Genomic DNA, 20,559 nt, shown 5'->3' with positions numbered 1-20,559 from the left:
TTGTTGGCCCTCTTTTTGTTACCTGCCTTAACCTTCAAGTCAACCAATCTCAAAAACATTTTGAGACTGGGGTTGGAAGACATAGGATCAAACTTCCCTGTTTTTTTTAAAATTTCAATTGCCAATTTGGGTTCAACCTGGGGTTTATTGTTAAAGAACTCCTTGAGTCTAAGCTTACAACCCATCTTGTAATGGTCAATCGACCAGCCAAGAGAGTCAAAGTCACAGGTGGGGATAAATGAGTGTTCAGCCTCAGTAAGTTGATGTTTAGCGAGGTTAAAGATCAACTCCTCCCCCTCACCATTCTGCCTCTTGGGCAGCCTCTTATGCCCACCCCTCCTCGGGTGTGGTCTCTTGTGTCCGTACTCGGAGTATCCCTCTGTGTACCTGTGTCTGACCCTAAAAAATTACCACATGGAGGTAGTCTCTCAAAAGACTCACAATCTGATGAAGTTTTAGAGGAATACGTATCTAATCTATTGACTCTGCTCGCGTCTAAATTTGCACCCTTGCATTTGTCTTGGGCCAGTGTTATCACTAGATAACCACCTGTAGACCGTGTGCTCTTGGTAGTCACGTACAACTGTTTCAAGTTTTTTTCTTTTAAAGGACACAAGCTCTGTCTTATATTTATCAAGCTGCGCTTTGATTTTATCATGCCACAAATCAGTCTTATGAGCTACCAGCTTTGGTGTGTACTCTCTATTGAATTTCTCAAGTTCACCACAAAACTTTCTTAAGTTCTGTACCCACTTCCTTAATGACGAGTAAGATTAGGTTTAATGAACATTTATTCAACACCTCTCACCACTTACAAGGGGCATATCTACCCATTGGCCAGGATGGCACTCGCCAGGGGCGCCGACCAAAGGGGGGGTGCCACCTGGCAGTGCCACCAGTAGCCAAGGAGTGGACAAGTCCCTCAGCCCCACAAGTGTAAGGCAGACCGCAGTGAGAGTGGTCTGCCCTACACAGTTTACAAACACGCAGCCGCCAGTGGCAGCTGTGTGCTTGTAATAGCAGCCAGCTAATGAGTCTGCCTGACTCTCATTAGCTGCTGCATCGTCCGCAGAGGGAGCTGGCTGGAGCTCACTAATGAGCTCCGACTACCGGCTCCCTCTGCAGGCTTGTGATGTGAGAGACGTCATGACGTATGATTTCTCTCCCATGCGGGAGAAGAGCGTGCCGGGACTGAGCAGACAGCGGCGGTCGCGTCAGGAGCGAGGATCAGGTAAGTTTTTTTTTTTAGTGTGTATAGGGGGGGCACTGAAATAGGGGGTGGCCGCTACTGGGGGCAATTTATGGGGGGGTGCCCACTACAGGGGGCTCTGTATAGGGGTGGCCACTACTGGGGGCACTCTATAGGGGTGGCCACTACTGGGGGCACTGAAATAAGGGGTGGCTGCTACTGGGGGCACTTTATGGGGGGGTTCCTGCTACTGGGGGCTCTGTATATGGGTGGCCACTACTGGGGACAATTTAGGGGGGTGGCCACTACTGGGGGCACTCTATAGGGTTGGCCACTACTGGGGGCACTGAAATAGGGGGTGGCCACTACTGGGGCACTTTATGGGGGGTGCCTGCTACTGTGGCACTGTATAGGGGTGGCCACTACTGGGGACAATTTAGGGGGGTGGCCACTACTGGGGGTAATTTAGGGGGTGGCCACTACTGCTGGCACTGTATAGGGAGGACTACTACTAGGGGCACTGTGTAGGGGGGGCTACTAATGGGGGGGCATTACATTGCCAGGGGCGCTTGGATCTCTAGATACACCCCTGCCACTTACTACAGAATGTGGGGTTGCGCCTCCCTATTGTAGGGATGTTAGTGACCCTGAACCCACTTGGGATGTGTTTACTCTTGTAGTATTCGGACAAAAACTGCCCATGGAGGGTCAGATCAATCTCCCTTTTGCGAAGTCTGCTAAGGGTATGAAACAAATCAAGTGGGAATTGTGTGGGTATCTCATTAAAATCCACACAATCAAAAAGCACACGTTCAGCGTCATCATCTGTGAGGCTAAGCTGAGCGTTCTCTACCTCACTTAGTAATACTTCACCAAAAAAACTTTCTCCCTGTGACATATCAACAAACAACTAAAGATATTAATAAATACATTTACACCACAAGATCCACGTATAATTAATGTGCCTGATGCCTCTGAAAAAAAACAAAAATTGAAAAAGTCTTACTATGAAAAAAAACAAAAATAATCTAATTCTGAAAAAAAAAAGATAATTTAAAGTAATAATAATCCATCAGATGGTAATCATTCATGGGTCTTGAAGTTTGGCTCAGAAACAATGTTTAAGCTTGATTATAAAGCATCACAGAAAAAATTGTCAATAAATCGTGGGTGCCTGACCAGAAAAAACTCAAAAGACAATCCAATATACTTTGCTATGCGGTCAGCACTCACACCAAAGAAGTGAAACAGCTAGGGTGCTCCTCAGTGTTCACCCTGGTCGGGGGCTCCATAATATAGTTACAATAATAAATAAAGAGAGTGCACTCACCAGAGGTTTCCATAAAAAGGAAAAGTTTTTATTAACATAAGTCCATATCAGCACATGACGTTTCGGTCTGCTATGAGACCTTCCTCAGAACCAGACAGCAAGCCAACAAGAACAGTATGATCACCCCTGACTCTGCCCCTATATATACCAGCCAGTCTCTCCAATTAGTGAACCTCATGTGACACGACCGGAAGTGACATCACCACATGGGCTCACTCTAAATATAACTATACAGTGAGGTAACCTAAACACTGCCAATGCTACTGAGTCACAATACCTTGTCTCAGCAGCTCCTGCTCATCCTGTAGATGCCATTAAAGTGGTAACTGCTCAAACACCCGAAATCGGAAGTGCACACCGCGGCACTTCCGGTTTGCGTGTCAACCCAATCAGCTAATTCAAGGTAAACACCGGGTTAAAGCCCGACCAGAAGTGATCATAAAGGAGCATCATGCGGTTGCCATGGCAACCTAAACAACTACATTGTAATCTTCTCATTAAGACCTTTAGGCGATACAGTGTCTAGCCTAAAAATCCAGCGAGCTTCTAAGGTCAAAAGTGCCTTAGCTCTATCTCCTCCTCTAAGGGATTCAGGGACATGATTAGTCATCAAATATTTGAGAGCAGATAGAGGGTGTCCACTATTCTGAAAATGCTTAGCTACTGGTTGATCAATATCTCTACCTGTGACTGCCAGGTTAATGGCTGATTTATGTAATGCCATTCTGTTGTGGAATTTCCATGTAGTTTAGCCTACATAATACGGGCCACACGGACACCATATAATATAAACAACAAATGACATGGTACATGTCAACACATTGCGAATCTCAAACTTCTTATCCAAATGTGGGTGCTTGAAAAATTTAGCTTGCACCAGGTATCTACAAGTAATGCAATTGTGACAGCAATAACAACCATGTGGCTTCACGTATACATTAGCTGGACAAGGTACACCTCTCCCACTAATATCCGTGATCATCAGCCGATCTCACAAATTCCGGCCCCTCCGGAAAACAGCTACTGGACGTACGTTCTTGAAGATAGGTAGTTCTCCGTCAGACAACACAAATGGCCAAAGTGTATTGGTCGCATGTCTGATCACTGGACTTGCTACAGTAAAACTGCTAGACCAGGGAATAATTTGTATTCTGTTCCCTGACTCTGGGCTGCAACAATTGATATCTAGGCATTAATAAAACCTCCTGTTTTTATTTCTTCTGCAGAAGCCTAAAATCATAACCTCTGGCTCATCATCTGAGAAGTGGCAAGCCCCTAATATATATATATATATATATATATATATATATATATATATATATATATATATATATATATATATATATATATGACAAAAATCTGTCCGTGGTTGGCGCAATCACTCAAAACTCACAATTATTTTCATGTGAGTGTCTTTGGTTAAACAGGAAAACACCTCCACAGAGATTCAGCAAATCTTCTTATTCTTATAGTATTTTATTGTTCAACTTAAAATAATGAATTAAAGATATGCTCATAAAAGAGCTAATATTCTGTATGCTTATCAGTACTTCTTGTGCAGGGGTGATGTGTATTTCCAGATATTTGCAGAAAGGTCATCTCAGAGGAAATACATTTCATTCCAGATTGTTTCCATATAAAATATATACCATTTGCAGTATAAAAAAAATGTAGTGTCATTTAATTAGACAAGAATACATACATTTAAATAAAAAAACAGAGCTTGTCTTTTTTAGGTACGAACCAGCATGGAATACCAGCATATAAAACACCTCAACGTGTTTCATCCATGTAGGACTTCACCAGTAGGTTTAAGAGAAGGTAATGAGCAAGGAAACTGGAGAGACTCTTATAACTTACCAAAAGGATCCTAATTAGTGTTCTTACAATGGTATCACCTGTGCTGCTAACAGGCAAGAGGTGTTGAGGACCTGATTTTTAGTGTGGCTTCTTAGAAGCCTTATAAAATCTAATCATATAGAGAATTTAATAAAACATATAGCTAGATTGGCGCTATATGTTTCTACCTAATAAAATGATTTATAATTAAAAACTAGCGGGACAGGCATAAAAAACTTCACGTTTTTCAGTTTAGAAAAACGGCACATGCGCCATGGTCATCTTGATGGAATAATTTTATTAACACAGCGGCCATCTTGGTGAAGAATATAAGACTTCTTAGTGAGGTCATTTTCCTTATTATGGCAGTCATCTTAGTGGCCATCTTGGTAGAGGATATAAGACTGCACATGCGTTGTGGCCATCTTTAGTGAGGTAATTTTCCTTATTACGGTGGCCATCTTGGTAGAGGATATAGGACAGCACATGCATCGTGGCGATCTTAGTGATGTAATTACACTGCGGTGCCAACTTTATTGGAGAATGTAGAATCCTTATGTGCGAATATAAAAATGTCCTATTTTTATAACGTGTGTCACAGTTGGTGCTAGTGAGTTACCTGTATCAGGTGATTAACTGGAATCACTGGAAGCCGGCTGGACTGGAACCATGGGTAACATGAATAGCTCTTTTAATATAAGAAGTGGGTAGCAGTGAGAACTGCCTTTGGTGATGAGTGACTGGAACTGGAAACTTGAGACGTTGGAATGAGACCAGAAGGAACTTGGAGGGACCGGACTGGGACCGGCAGGTAGGCTGACTGAGCTGGTCGGGGTACCAGTAGATGAGCTTGCAGGTGGATGGTAGCACGGAAGCTACTTGGTGCAGCTAATGAGCCGTGAGGTGAGTGGACTTGGAGGAACTGGACTGGGACTGGCAGGAAGGCTGACTGAGCTGGTCGGGTTACTAGTAGATGGGCTTGCAGATGGATGGTAGCGTGGAAGCTACTTGTTGTGGCTTGGGAAGCCGTGGGTAGACGTTGGTAGCTGGGTGGCTACGTGGAGCGGCTGGATAGCCGTGGGTAGACGCTGGTAGCTGGGTGGCTACGTGGAGCAGCCGGATAGCCGTGGGTAGACGCTGGTAGCTGGGTGGCTACATGGAGCAGCCGGATAGCTGTGGGAAGACTATGGTAACTGGGTAACTACGTGGAGTAGCTGGATAGCCATGGGTAGACGCGGGTAGCTGGGTGGCTACGTGGAGCGGCCGGATAGCCGTGGGTAGTCGCTGGTAGCTGGGTAGCTACGTGGAGCAGCCGGATAGCCATGGGTAGACGCTGGTAGCTGGGTAGCTATGTGGAGTGGCTGGATAGCCGTGGGTAGATGTTGGAGGCTGGGTGGCTACGTGGAACGGCTGGATAGCCGTGGGTAGATGCTGGTAGCTGGGTGGCTATGTGGAGTGGCCGGATAGCCGTGGGTAGACGCTGGTAGCTGGGTGGCTACGTGGAGCGGCTGGATAGCCGTGGGTAGACGCTGGTAGCTGGGTGGCTACGTGGAGGGGCCGGATAGCCGTGGGTAAGCGCTGGTAGCTGGGTGGCTACGTGGAGCGGCCGGATAGCCGTGGGTAGATACTTGTAGCTGGGTAGCTACGTGGAGCGGCTGGATAGCCGTGGGTAGATGCTGGTAGCTGGGTGGCTACGTGGAGTGGCCGGATAGCTGTGGGTAGATGCTGGTAGCTGGGTGGCTACGTGGAGGGGCCAGATAGCCGTGGGTAGTCGCTGGTAGCTGGGTGGCTACGTGGAGGGGCTGGATAGCCGTGGGTAGACGCTGGAGGCTGGGTGGCTACATGGAATGGCTGGATAGCTGTGGGTAGATGCTGGTAGCAGGGTGGCTAGGTGGAGTGGCCGGATAGCCGTGGGTAGATGCTGGTAGCTGGGTGGCTACGTGGAGTGGCCGGATAGCCGTGGGTAGGCGCTGGTAGCTGGGTGGCTACGTGGAGCGGCCGGATAGCCGTGGATAGACGCTGGTAGCTGGGTAGCTACGTGGAGTGGCCGGATAGCCGTGGGTAGACGCTGGTAGCTGGGTGGCTACGTGGAGCGGCTGGATAGCCGTGGGTAGACGCTGGTAGCTGGGTGGCTATGTGGAGCGGCTGGATAGCCGTGGGTAGACGCTGGTAGCTGGGTGGCTACGTGGAGCAGCCGGATAGCCGTGGGTAGATGCTGGTAGCGTGGAAGCTACTTGGTGCGGCCTGGGAGCCGTATGGAGAAGCTGGTAGCATGGAAGCTACTTTGTGCGGCCTGGGAGCCGTGTAGAGAAGCTGGTAGCGTGGAAGCTACTTGGAGTGGCCTGGGAGCCGTAGGTGAGAGATGGTAGCGTGGAAGCTACTTGGTGCGGCCTGGGAGCCGTGGGTGAGAGATGGTAAAGTGGAAGCTACTTGGTGCGGCCTGGGAGCCGTGTGGAGAAGCTGGTAGCGTGGAAGCTACTTGGAGCGGCCAGGGAGCCGTAGGTGAGAGGCTGGTAGCGTGGATAGCTGAACGCAGCATTCTTACGGATAGCACTGGTCTAGGAACCAGCAGGAGCCTGGGACATACTGGTACTCAGAGGTACAGCTATAGCATAAGTTGTACACCACGGAATGTAACAAGATGTTCAAGCACTGAGTGCTATTAGAGGAGGATCTATATACCTAGAGTCTGGCATCGATTGGTGGATACAGACAGGTGGTCTGGCAGTGGCATTCTGAGTGGAGCAAGGCACAACATGCAGAGGGAGTAATCATCTCTGCAGCCCTTGAGAATCAGGACCACACCTGTGATTCCAATTAAGACTAGCAATGCTCACAGACAGAGCAGGGTCCAGGTGTTTAATCAGTGTGGGGGGAGAGCAGTCTGCACACACAGAGATGTTACAGCCAGCATGATTCAGCCAGAGCAGATGTCCCAGGAGAATTACAAACACAGATCCATGGAGCAGCTGGCAGAGGTTAGTCACAAAAGGTAAAAACTAGCTAGGATTGTGACAACATGGCTATATTGGTGGTGTTGTAAGATACTTATTGTTGATTGAAAAAGCATTCTTTATTAATATAAAGATAGCAAAAAACATACATAATCATACATACAAGTGTACTGTGTCGCAGCACAGCTTAAACCCAATACACCATCAAACATATTCGAACATACAATATTATGCATTGCAAAACATATAGCACAAGACATCCTATACTATACCTAATGCTCAGCACTATTTATTCAGAACTTAAACAAAACTGCAATCAACAAGGACTATGGGTGTGGAGGGTAGAGGGTACAGGAATCACAGGTCTGAAGTTTTATTGAAAGACAGACACATATATGGGGAGGGTGAATAAATAGAAACACATATCAACAAAACATCAGTCTCTGTGAAAAAGGGGGAAGGGGGCCACTGTCCCAGTCATTGGTGGACAGTCACACATGGGGAGTGGGGCAGAAGAAGGGGGGGTTTAGTACTCTTCTTCCTCAGAGCTGTCCATGATGGAATAGTCTCTTAGCAGGCTGTAAATCAGCCTGTGACAGTCCTGGATAGACATCCTTTGCCTCCGCAGAATGAGGCGGTTCCTGGCAAGCCACAAAGTGTCCTTAAAACAGTTCATAAGGCGCCAGGCCTCCTGGATAGCTCAATAAGTGTGGGTGCCAGGAAACAGTTCATAAAGTACTGATTGGTAAAAAAGGTTGATCTTGGCACACAGTCTCTGAGTTCATGTTCCAGGGCATCTAACAACAACTGTGCATAAGTACAGTCCCAAAACAAGTGCATAGATGCTTCCTCATGCAAGATGCACCAGGGGCAATGTCTGTACCTGCACAGGTTACTTGAGTGCATGAATGTCCTTAGGGACAGACCCCCTTGGATTGCCGTCCATGACATGTCCTTGTGTCTATTTGTGAGCCTTTTGGAGGCCACATTTTCCCATACCTGCTTGGAAGTTGCAGAAGGGAGCCCTGGAATAGGCTCCATAACGTCTTTTGCTCTGATGAGCTTGTGGATAGTCTTAGGTTTCCACAAGTCAGGTTTAACTCCCTCCAGTTGGTGCTCCCTCACAAACTTGGACACATCCAGGTAGAACCAGGGAGTGTTCCAGTTGTAAGGGATGGAGCTGTACCACTTGTCCCAGCCTAGAACCCTCCAAAGGGGTAGGAGGAAGAAGTGAGACATGGAGTTTCCTGCAGAGTCATTATCAGTCTGACACAAAGTCCTGCGGATACAGTTGCACACAAAGAAGGCTCGCAGCATGTTGGGGATATCTGGTATCCCTACCCACCTTTGAGGGGTTCCTTGTACATAACTGTCTGCTTAACTCTGTTCATCTTGGAGCCCCAGATGAAGTGAAACACTGCCCTTGTGATGGCCCTGCAGACCATGACCAGAGGTGGCCAGGCCTGCGCTGTGTACTGCAGAACAGGAAGGATCTCGTTGTGCAGTACAAGTGCTTTCCCTTTGAGGGTAAGGTCTCTGAGGCTCCACAGTCCAATTTTTTGCCTTACAGTGGCAAGTCTGTTGTCCCAGCACTTCAGGGTCGTACCCTCACCACCAAACCAGACTCCCAGAATTTTGATGAAGTCCGGCTTGACAGCAAAGGGGAATGGGGCGGAGGATGACAGGTGCCACTGCCCGAACAGCATAGCCTCTGACTTCTCGCAGTTGACCTTTGCCCCTGAAGCTTGGCCGAAGTTCTCGCAGGTCTGAACAAGTGCTGTCACCGAACTCTGGTCAGCGCAGAAGACAGTGACGTCGTCCATGCACAGCAAACACTTGGCCTCTCTATGGTCAGGACCCAGTGCGATGACCCCTCTGATCTCTGGTTTCTGTCTGATGCATATAGCCAGGAACTCTATAACACAAACAAAAAGAAGAGGTGAAAGAGGGCAGCCTTGTCTGACCCCAGATAGAATAGAAAAGGGGTCAGTCTCCCAGCCATTCACCAACACCGAGCTGTGGATGTCAAGGTACATCAGGTTAACATACGTGCAAAACATTTCACCAAGCCCAAATCTCTGCAGAACTCTACCCATCAACTCATGTGAGACATGGTCAAAGGCCTTCTCCTGGTCAAGGCTAACCAGAGACGCATGCACGTTCCGGTCCTTGATGTAATGGACCGTGTCTCTGAGGAGGGCAAGGCTATCTGCAATCCTGCGGCCAGGAATGCCACAGGTCTGGTCCGGGTGAATGATCTGTCCAATGACAACCTTCAGCCTGTTGGCAAGTACCTTGGTGAGGATCTTGTAGTCCACGTTCAGGAGAGAGATGGGCCTCCAATTTTTCAGCTCGCATCTCTCCCCCTTATGCTTATACAAGATCATGATCAGTCCTTCCCTCAGCGAAAGAGGCATTTTGCCCTCCACCACCATCTCCTTGTACAACTCGAGCAGGTCCAGGCCAATGAGGTCCCACAGCGCTACATAGAGCTCTGCTGGGAGACCATCACTGCCCGGGGTCCTGCCCTGCCTAAAGGATCTGGTGGCAGAGTGCAACTCCTCCAACACCAAGGGAGCATCCATGGATGCTTTACCTGCAGGATCAATAGTGTTAGTGATACCTGACAGGAACTCATCAGCCACTCCACTGTCTGTTTTCTTTTTGGGGAGTAGAGGTCGCCATAGTAGTCTGTGATGACTTTCATGACGCCGCCCTTCCCCTGCCTGGGAATACTGGTCTCATCTCGCAGCTCAGTCAGGGGCGTGTGGCCAGAGTGGATTTTCCTGAAAAACAAAGAGTTACATTTCTCACCCTTCTCCAGGTTCTCCACCTTGGAACGGAAGACGATGCATCTGGATTCCTCCTCAAAGTGCCTTTTCAGGCCCTTTTTGGTCTCCTCCAGATCACCTCTCACATCCCAGCCACACCATTGGAGGTCCTGCAGGGACTGCAGTTGTCTCTGCAGTCCCTTGAAGTTCCTCTTTCGGTCACGCACATGTTGTCTACCTTTGACCTGAAAGAAACCATGAATGTTAGCCTTAACATATTCCCACCAATCACTCATACATTCAAAATAACATTTATCATTCTTCCATGTGATGTAGGCATCCTTCAGCTCAGCCAGTACCTCCTTCCTTTCCAGCAGAGTACAATTCAACTTCCAGGAGCCTGGGCCGAGAGGAAAACAAATTGCCCAGGACTTCTTGGAAGAGAATGGCCCTGTGGTCAGAAAAGAAGCAGGGAACCATAGCATGCTTATTCTGCTTCACTGCTCTAGAGGTAAACACAAAGTCAATGCGGGAATGCACCGAGCCATCGGGGTGGCTCCACATGTAATTCATGGAGCCCACAGCATCACGCAGAGAAGCTTCGGTTACCATTTCTATGAGCAGTTTAGATGTCAAATCCAACTTAGCAGAGTTACAGGTGTTGCGTCCATCCTCTTCCATGGGGCAGTTGAAATCTCTAGCCATCACTGCTGCCATAGTGGTTGTGAGCTGCAGTCGCAGGGTCTGGAAAAGCTCCAAATGCTCATTCTTACCAGGGGGTGCATACACGCAGACTAACCTAATAGGCTGACCTGCCCAGGAGCTCTCTATGATAAGCTATCTGCTGCAGACAAGCTCCAGAACAGAATCTAGCGTCATGAGGCTCCCCCTAATAAGAATGGTGACCCCTGCAGACTTACACTCACTCCCACCAGACCAATAGGATGGACTGTGAGACCACTGCCGGCCCAGATGTCTATCTTGGAAAAAGGAATAGAGCATTCCTGCAACATGTACACATCACATTTCTGAGTATCTAAAGATGTAAACATAGACTGTCTTCTAAACTTATCCTTAATACTCCTCACATTAATGGTAAAAAGGGAAAAAGACAGCATTAGTTGAAAGAAAAAGGGGTTAGTTCATTATGACATTTAGTTACCACTCCTGTCGGGCGGTGCTTCAGCTGGGTCGGCTACAGGGTCTCCCTGTTGGGTTGGCAGCAGGCCGTTCGCTATCAGCTGGTCGATCAGGCAGAAGGGGCTAGGATTGGGCTCTCCTCCTTCCATGATTTTTTCCACAATCGTCTCCATTTCTTCCTCCAGTGGAAGGGGATCTTCAGCCTGCTCAACCGCCAATTTCTTGGAAGGGTCAGAAGAATGGCTGTCCAACTCCTTTCTCTTCCTGCTTGTCTGGTCAACACCTGCAGAGGGCGTAAGAGGGGGAAACTCTTCCTCAGAGAGGAGAGAGAGAGGGGTGGTGGTAAAGACAGTGGGATGGAGCAGAGAGCAGGAAGGTGAGGGAGGAGCGGTTGTGCCAGCAGTGGGGATGGGAGTTGCTGTCACAGTGGGAAGAGGGAGTGGGGTAGGAGGGGTGGAAAGGGAGGGAGGGAGTGGGGTGGGAAGGTTAGGAGGGGTGGGAAGGAGTGGGGTGGGGATGGAAGATTTCTTACCCTCCTGATGCCTCTGCTAGCCTTGTCCAGTCACTGCTGCTGCAAAGGATTTCACCCTATTGGGGCAGTCTCTGTAAACATGGCTCACCTCCCCACAGAGGTTGCATGTCTTCTGTATTTGACAGTCCTTGGTGTCGTGTCCTGCCAACTTGCACTTCCTGCATGCCACCACCTTGCAGTCTCTCCCAATGTGGTCCTTCCCACTGCAGTTCTTGCAGATCCACAGCTGGTCGGAGTAACTGAGAAATCCAGCAGATGCGCCCAGGGAGAAGAACTGTGGCAGGTGCCTGACTCCATCAGGGCTCCAGTTGTCCTTTTGCAGCCTGACAATGACAGCCCACTTGCCTGTCCAGAAGCCATTCTTGTCCAGGATCTTGGAGGGGTCCTTGATCACCAGGAAGGTAGCGATGACCTTGCCAGGTGTATGTGGGTTCCGCATTGAAACTGTCACCCGCCTATCCTCTCTTTGAATAGGGCAATTGCCCACAAAGTGAGAGAAAGGGGATTCAGGCCTCGCCGCTTTCACCGCTTCCCAATACCTTCTGCAAATGGCAATGGAGTCACATAAAAGATTCCCTTGAGATAGTTCTGGATGCTGAGGGTTTCAGCCATCGAGGACCCCTGCTTAAGGACCATCTTCTTGCCGAAGGTCTCCGTCGTCATGTCCAGCATCTTTCCCTCCACCTCCTTCAGCTTCATCACCACTGTCTGCCTCATCCAGGGCTCCAAGGCTGGGGTACCCTTGGGCTGGGTCTGGCTGGGTTTCCCAGGTTCTGCTGCTGCTGGAGGGGCAGTGGAGGTGGATGGGACTGGGTCGAGCAGAGCTTCGGCTGGCTTCGGTCCCTTCTTTGCCGTCTTCTTCCTGGCAGAGGTGGCTGGAGCCGGCACCGGGGTTGGGGCAGCTGTGGCCATCTCTCCTGCTTCTTGCCCGGGGTTGAAGTGGGGCTGGAGAAGGGTCTGCACTGGTTGGAGGTTGAAAGTCGCTTTCGCAGAGGGCAGAGCAAACAAGTCTAACCCTCTGCCAGTCAAAGTCCTTCCTCGTCGCGGTCGCAGGGTCTAGTCGTCTAGTCGTCGCTGGTCGGAGGTTGGAAGACTGCTTCACAGAGGGCAGAGCAAACAAGTAAGGATCATGTCCTATTCCCCGCATGGAAGTACCCACAACCTATAAGATCCCTCAAACTGAGGAAAGATACTAATGGCACTTACGCAGTAGCCATAAGTAAACCCATTCATGGCAGCTATTTTGAAACACTATAGGTGACTTTCACTACACTATGTAGTATATTAGTGCATATTAGTGAGACTTCCTTTGCGGCAGCCATTTTAAAGAAGAATAAAAATGGCTGCTCTTTATCTAATTTATTGATGCTATTCCCTTTTGGGAAGAGTCCATGTGCATATGCCTTAAAAAGAAGAGACCCTTGTCCTCTTTAGACTGTAAATAAATTTGTGGCTTGCAAATACAATGTGCAGATGGCTGTAGCTAGATTAATTTTCAAATGTGGAAATTGTTACACCCACAATGCACTGCTGTGACAGCATCATTTTGAATCACTCTCTGTAATCCTACTGGTGTTTACGTTAAACTGCCACCGGTGTAAATTGTTTAGTTCTATTAATTCATGTCCGTGAATGTGTATGACCCTTGTGGGCTGCTCTTTATTTGGTCTAGTGAGGCTAATACCACTTGTGAAGAGTCAAAGTGTTTATGTTTTAAAAAGAGAGGCCCTTACCCAGTCTTTAGACTGTGAATAAATAAATCTTTCTGGTGTATGACTTAAACTACCCCCAGTGTAACTTATGTTCTTTTAAAATCTACTTAAATGTGGGTTTGAGTAAGGCTTTTAGGGACTGCTCACTTCTTATCTGTTCTAAGGCCTACTGTTTTTGAAAAGCGCTGAAGAATACATTCCCAGCTCCAGTGGATTGTCTGGTTAATTTTGGGATCAAAGTCAATGTAGATTGGTTAAAATAAAATTATAAGTTGCAAGTTATTTTTCCTACAATGCATTATGCATCTAAAGTTTTCCTTTTCAAATAAGAATAAAATACTCTCCATAATGCTTTAGGTGTGTGATTAAAACTACCCTCACACTCCACCATAGTGTGCATTATATTTAGACCCATATGGGCTCTACCTAGATCTCCTAGGGCTTTTTCTTTTAGAAATTGCTAAATAACCCATGTTTTTAATGGACATTCTGACTAATATGTCTTGTGGTGGAGGAAAAATTTAATATTTGTTTTCCTATACATATACAAAACACAATAAAAAGATAATGCCTGACAGCAAGGAGATGGATGCATAACATGCCCTTATTGTGCAACTGGTTGCTAGGCAACTGGTTGAAAAAGCGACAGTTGCCATGGTAATGGTTGCTAGGCTAGTGATTGCCATGGCAACTGTTGTAATGGCGATGGTTGCAAGGCAAATAGTTGACATGGTGATGGTTACTAGGCAACTGGTTGCCATCCTGACCATTTTCACTGCGATGGTTGCTCGGCAACTGGTTGCCATAGTGATGGTTGCTAGGCAACTGTTGTCATGGTGATAGTTGCTAGGAAACTGGTTGCCATGGCGAAGGTTGCTAGGCAACTGCTTGTCATGGTGATAGTTGTCAGGTAACTGGTTTCCGTAGCGACCATTGTCATGGCGATTGTTTGCCATGGCGATGGTTATGATTGCTTGGCAATTAGTTGCCATTGCGATGTTTGCTAGGTAACTGGTTGCCATGGCGATTATTGTCAGGAAACTGGTCACCATGGAGATGGTTGCTAGGCAATTGTTTGCAATTAGGGCCATTGCCAGGCACCTGGTTGCCATGGCAATGGTTGCTATCATGGGAACCATTGCCAGTCAATTAGTTTCCTTGGCATTGCTAGGCAACATGGTTGTCATGGCAATGGCTGCTAGGCAATTAGTCATGCTGATGATTACTAGGCAATTCGCTGCTAGGCAACTGTGAGTTATTTACACTGTTTTCATGTGATTTGTATTGGAATGAGGATATATATCCTCATTCCAGAAAGAGAGAGAGAGAGAGAGAGCTTGAAGTGTGCCAGTATACAATGGTATAACATACCCAAATTTCACTATTATTTAATGAGGTGACTGCTCCTTTGATGCAATGGGGCTCTCTTGGTCTGTTTATTGCAGCCTTTTCTCCCTATCGATACCTAATTAAAACCTCTGTACGATCCTGCCTATACCTTCTAGAATTGTCGCAATTTAGCGTAATGAGTCGCACAGTAAATAAATGCCTTCAGACTTTGAATGTGATCCAAAGCACAAAAAGTTATTATTCAACATAAAAACAAATGGTTACATGCTGTGATCTAAAGACAATTAGCACCAATAAATCATACAGACCCAAAATACAGTTGTTACATACACACGCGCTCTGGTCCAGATACCGGCATCAGCAAGAAACCTCCATCAACAGCACAGCAAGAAGACTCCAGACTGGGGTCAGAGAGCACACATATATACTCTTTCAGGGATTGGGAATACAATAGGCAAGTTAGGCATAATTCCATTTGTTCTTCTTAAAGTTGGCTTGGTTACAGGATCGTTTATTGGACAATTTCAAATGGACACAACGGCCTCCAACCGCCCTTTGTATCCTTTTTCCCCCTGCATGCAAATCTAAGCTGCTAACAATACAGAGTACATTTTAACACAAGACACGGTCTGCTTACCATGTACTAAACCTTAGATATTAAATAACCTTTATTACACAACATTAATAATCACTGGATAAACCTTGAATGTTACACTTTAATACTAGGGAACCTTTCATGTAAGTGTGCAGTGTGTAAGTATTGGGGAATTTGGAAAAGATGCAAGTTAACATTGTGCGACTTTGTGTTTTGTAGAGTACATTATGGAGCGTGTCTTGCAGGGATATTTAGTTTATCTGTTTTAGCGACTGTATTTATGTGGTAAGGACTTTTAACTTCTTTCTATTGCGTAGGAATCGCACGACGCTAAATAGCATTGCCATATGTACTTATAGTAGCACGTTTCACTAAAATGGCACTGGGCGGCCAGTCACAAAATGGCGTCTCATTGCCATTCGCAAAATAGCATTGTGCAGTTTTAATTTTAAACCGATACTGTCTTAGCTAATTATCCGGCTTCGACATCCCCAAACAAATTTCAAATACATCTGAGCCATCTTATATATCCCTTTATACCATGAACATTTAAGATTATGGAGAGCATTTTAATTTTGCTTGTATTTTTTTTTTTTTTCTCTAATATTTCTCTTCCCCCACATGACCCACCTTATGCCAGTCACATCCACTGATTGCCATATGTCAACCATGCATGAAAGACCACCAACACCATATCAATCATGATACCTTTGGACAAATGACAAGGTAATTTGCATATATGGAAATTATTTACCCACGATGCACCAATGTTACAATTTATGCAATGTTTGCAATCTACATTGTGCAGCTAAATCTCAGTAACCAAGAAGTAATGATCAGCACATAGCAAGAGGAAACAAAAGCATATAAAAATGGAAATGCACACATTATATAATATAATAATAATTTAAAAAAAAAAGTCTCCCTAATACTACTTGTGTGTGATTTAAACTACCCCCAGTGTTGTGGTTTGGTATTTGAATTCATGTCAGGTGGTGGGCTTGACTCTAGGGGGTTGTGCTATGTCTTAATCATTGATGCTATTCTCTTTTGGGAAGAGTCAGAGCTTATGTCTTAGAAAGAGAGACACTTGTTTTCTTTAGAGTGTGAAAACATGGTGGATTGTAAATATATTGTGCAGATGGATGTCTATGTGATGGGTGCTAGAGAACCAGGTGCCATGGTGACCACTGTCATGGCGATGGTTGCTAGGCAACTGGTTGCCATGGCGACCATTGTCATTGCAATGGTTGCCAGGCAATTAGTTGCCATGGCCATGGTTGCTAGGTAACTGATTTCCTTAGTTACTGTTGTCATGGCGATGGTTGCTAGGCAACTGGTTCACATGGCAACTGTTGCTAGGCAACTGGTTGCCATGGTGACCGTTGTAATGGCGATGATTGCTAGGCAACTGGTTGCTAGGCAATTACTAGCCATGACGATGGTTGCTAGGTACCTGTTTGCCATGGCGACCATTGTCATGGCGATGGTTGTTAGGCATCTATGTACCATAGTGATGGTTGCCATTGCTAGGTAACTTGTTTCCATAGCGACCATTGTCATGGCATGGGCAACCTGTTTCCTAGCAATCATCACTATGGCAAACAGATGCCTTACAACCATCGCCATGGTTGCCATGGCGAACATTGTCATAGCGATGGCAGCCATGGCAAACGTTGTCATGGCAAAGGTTGCCATGGTGATGGGTGCTAGGCATCCATTGGTCACCATGGAGATGGTTGCTAGGTTGCTATTGTGATGGTGATGGTTGCTATCATGGCGACTGATGCTAGGCAATTAGTTTCCTTAGCATTGCTAACCAACATGGTTGTCATGACAATGGCTGCTAGTCAATTGGTTGATAGGTACTGGTATTCCAGTCGCACAGAATATATGTTTCCAAAATATGAAGACAATAAATATCCCCTTTTATTATCAAGGGGGTGCTATAAAGCAACCCAAAATGATCAAACTCGCAACTTGACATAAATTCAAATACCAATACACAACACCTGGGGGTAGTTTAAACCACACACCAGTACTATTAGAGAGACCTATATTTTTGTTTTTATGTCTCTATTTCCTCTTTTATATGCTTTTGTTTCCTCTTGCTATGTGCTGATCCTTATTTCTTGGTTCCTGAATATCAGCTGCACAGTGCAAAGTGCAAACATTGCATAAATTGTAACATTGGTGCTTTGTGGGCAAATCATTTCCATATATGCAAATTACCTTGTCATTTGTCCAAAGGGATCATGATTGATATGGTGTTTGTGGTCTTTCATGCATGGTTAAAATATGGCAATCAGTGAATGTAATTGGCATGAGGTGGGTATTGTAGGGGAAGAAATATATTAGGGGGAAAAAAAAAAAATACAAGCAAAATTCAAATGATCTCCCTAATCTTAAATGCTCCTGCTATAAAGGGATATATAAGGAAGCCCAGATGTACTAGAAATTTGGGTGAGGAGAAAAGCCTGCAATAAACAGACCAAGAGAGGTCCATTACATCAAAGGAGCAGTCAGCTCATTAAATAAAAGTGAAATTCTGGTATGTCATACCATTGTATACTCTCCATATATATATACAAATCACATATAAACAGTGTAAATAGCTCTCAGTTGCCTAGAAAACATTGCCATGACAACGATCACCTTAAAAGCCAATTGCCTGGCAACAGTGCTAATGGCTACAAGTTCCTTGGCAACCAATTCCTTGGCAATCGCATTAATGCCTAGCAACCATCACCATGACAATGGTTGCCATGTTGCCTAGCAACCATCACCATGACAATGGTTGAATAGTGACCGTCGCCATGACAATGGTCACCATGTTGCCTGGCAACCATCACCATAGCAACGGTCACCAATCGTCATAACAACCATTGCCATGGCAACTAGTTGCCTAGTAACCATTGCAACCAGTTACCTAGCAACCATCACCATGACGACCATCGCCACAACATCTAGACACCACCACCATGACAGCAGCTGCCCAATAATTATGCATTCACCTGCACATTAAATTTACAAGCCACCTTTTATTTACACTCCAAATAGAGCAAGAGTCTTTCTTTTGACAACATAAGCACTTTGACTTTTCCCAAAAGGAAATAGCATCAGTGGCTTAAGTACAGAGCAGCCCAAAAGGATCAAACTCACAACCCAACATAAACTCAAATACCAATACACAACACTGGGGGGTAGTTTAAACCACACACCAGTACTATTAGGGAGACCCATATTTTTATTTTTATGTGTCTATTTCCTCTTTTATATGCTTTTGTTTCCTCTTGCTATGTGCTGATCCTTATTTCTTGGTTCCTGAATATCAGCTGCACAGTGCAAAGTGCAAACATTGCATAAATTGTAACATTGGTGCTTTATGGGCAAATCATTTCCATATATGCAAATTACCTTGTCATTTGTCCAAAGGGATCATGATTGATATGGTGTTTGTGGTCTTTGGTGCATGGTTAAAATATGGCAATCAGTGAATGTAATTGGCATGAGGTGGGTATTGCAGGGGAAGAAATATATTAGGGGAGAAAAAAAAATACAAGCAAAATTCAAATGATCTCCCTAATCTTAAATGCTCCCGCTATAAAGGGATATATAAGGAAGCCGAGATGTACTAGAAATTTGGGTGAGGAGAAAACAGACCAAGAGAGACCCATTACATCAAAGGAGCAGTCAGCTCATTAAATAAAAGTGAAATTCGGTATGTCATACCATTGTATACTCTCCATGTATATATATATATACACATATACACATCATCCCAATACAAATCACATATAAACAGTGTAAATAGCTCCCAGTTGTCTAGAAAACATTGCCATGACAACGATCACCTTAAAAGCCAATTGCCTGGCAACAGTGCTAATGGCTGCAAGTTCTCTGGCAACCAATTCCTTGGCAATCGCAATAATGCCTAGTAACCATCATCATGACAATGGTTGCCATGTTGCCTAGCAACCATGACAATGGTTGAATAGTGACTGTCACCATAGCAACAATTGTCATGGCAACCATCGCCATGACAATGGTCACCATGTTGCCTGGCAACCATCACCATAGCAACGGTCACCAATCGTCATAACAACCATTGCCATGGCAACTAGTTGCCTAGTAACCATTGCCATGGCAACCAGTTACCTAGCAACCATCGCCATGATGACAATCGCATTGGCAAACAGTTGCCTAGTAAACATCACCATGGCAACCAGATCCCTAGCAACCATCGCCATGGCGACCATCACCCTGGCATCCATGACGACTATCGCATTGGCAACCAGTTGCCTGGCAACGGTCGACATGGCAACCAGATGCATGACAACGGTCACCATGGCAATCATCGCCATGACAACCCATTTCCATGGCATCCGTCGCCATGACGACTATCGCATTGGCAACCAGTTGCCTAGCAAACATCACCATGGCAACCATCATAATGACAACGGTCGCCATGATGACCATCATCACGGCAACCAAATGCCTAGCAACTGTCGCCATGGCAACCAGTTACCTAGCAGCCATTGCCATGGCAATCATCATCATGACAGCGGTCGCCATGGCAAACAGTTACCCAATAATTATGCATTCACCTGCATATTATATTTACAAGCCACCTTTTGTTTACACTCTAAATAGAACAAGAGTCTTTCTTTTTACAACATAAGCACTTTGACTCTTCTCAAAAGGGAACAGGATCAATGGCTTAGATACAGAGCAGCCCAAAAGGATCAAACTCACAACCTGACATAAATTCAAATCCCAATACACACTGATTTGCCTGTTTTAAAGGTGACACATCTAGACTCAGAGTGAGGTGTGTCACGCAAAATTATAGGAGATGACTGGTCAACTGTGTTTGGCCTTGACTTTTGCAAGGGGCATTCTAGTGCATGAAACAGCAGGACCACCACTTGCAAAAAAGTCCATGGTCTGCACCTCTTCTTGCCACAGGGTGTGGTGTATGGCACTGGCATTTTGGCAATTTAAATTTTCAGCAGTAAATTTTCCCTTGATATTTAGAGGTGAATTTTTCATTAGGATTGTGAAATATTGTTTAGATTTGAGGTGCCCTTTACACTTTCTTTTCCCTTAACAACCTTTAGTAGATGTTGAAGAAGTACTATGACTGG

This window comes from Taudactylus pleione, unplaced genomic scaffold, assembly GCF_031769625.1.
Source record: "Taudactylus pleione unplaced genomic scaffold, aTauple2 ptg000609l, whole genome shotgun sequence".
NCBI lineage: Eukaryota > Metazoa > Chordata > Amphibia > Anura > Myobatrachidae > Taudactylus > Taudactylus pleione.
This window is presented reverse-complemented; position numbering follows the sequence as displayed.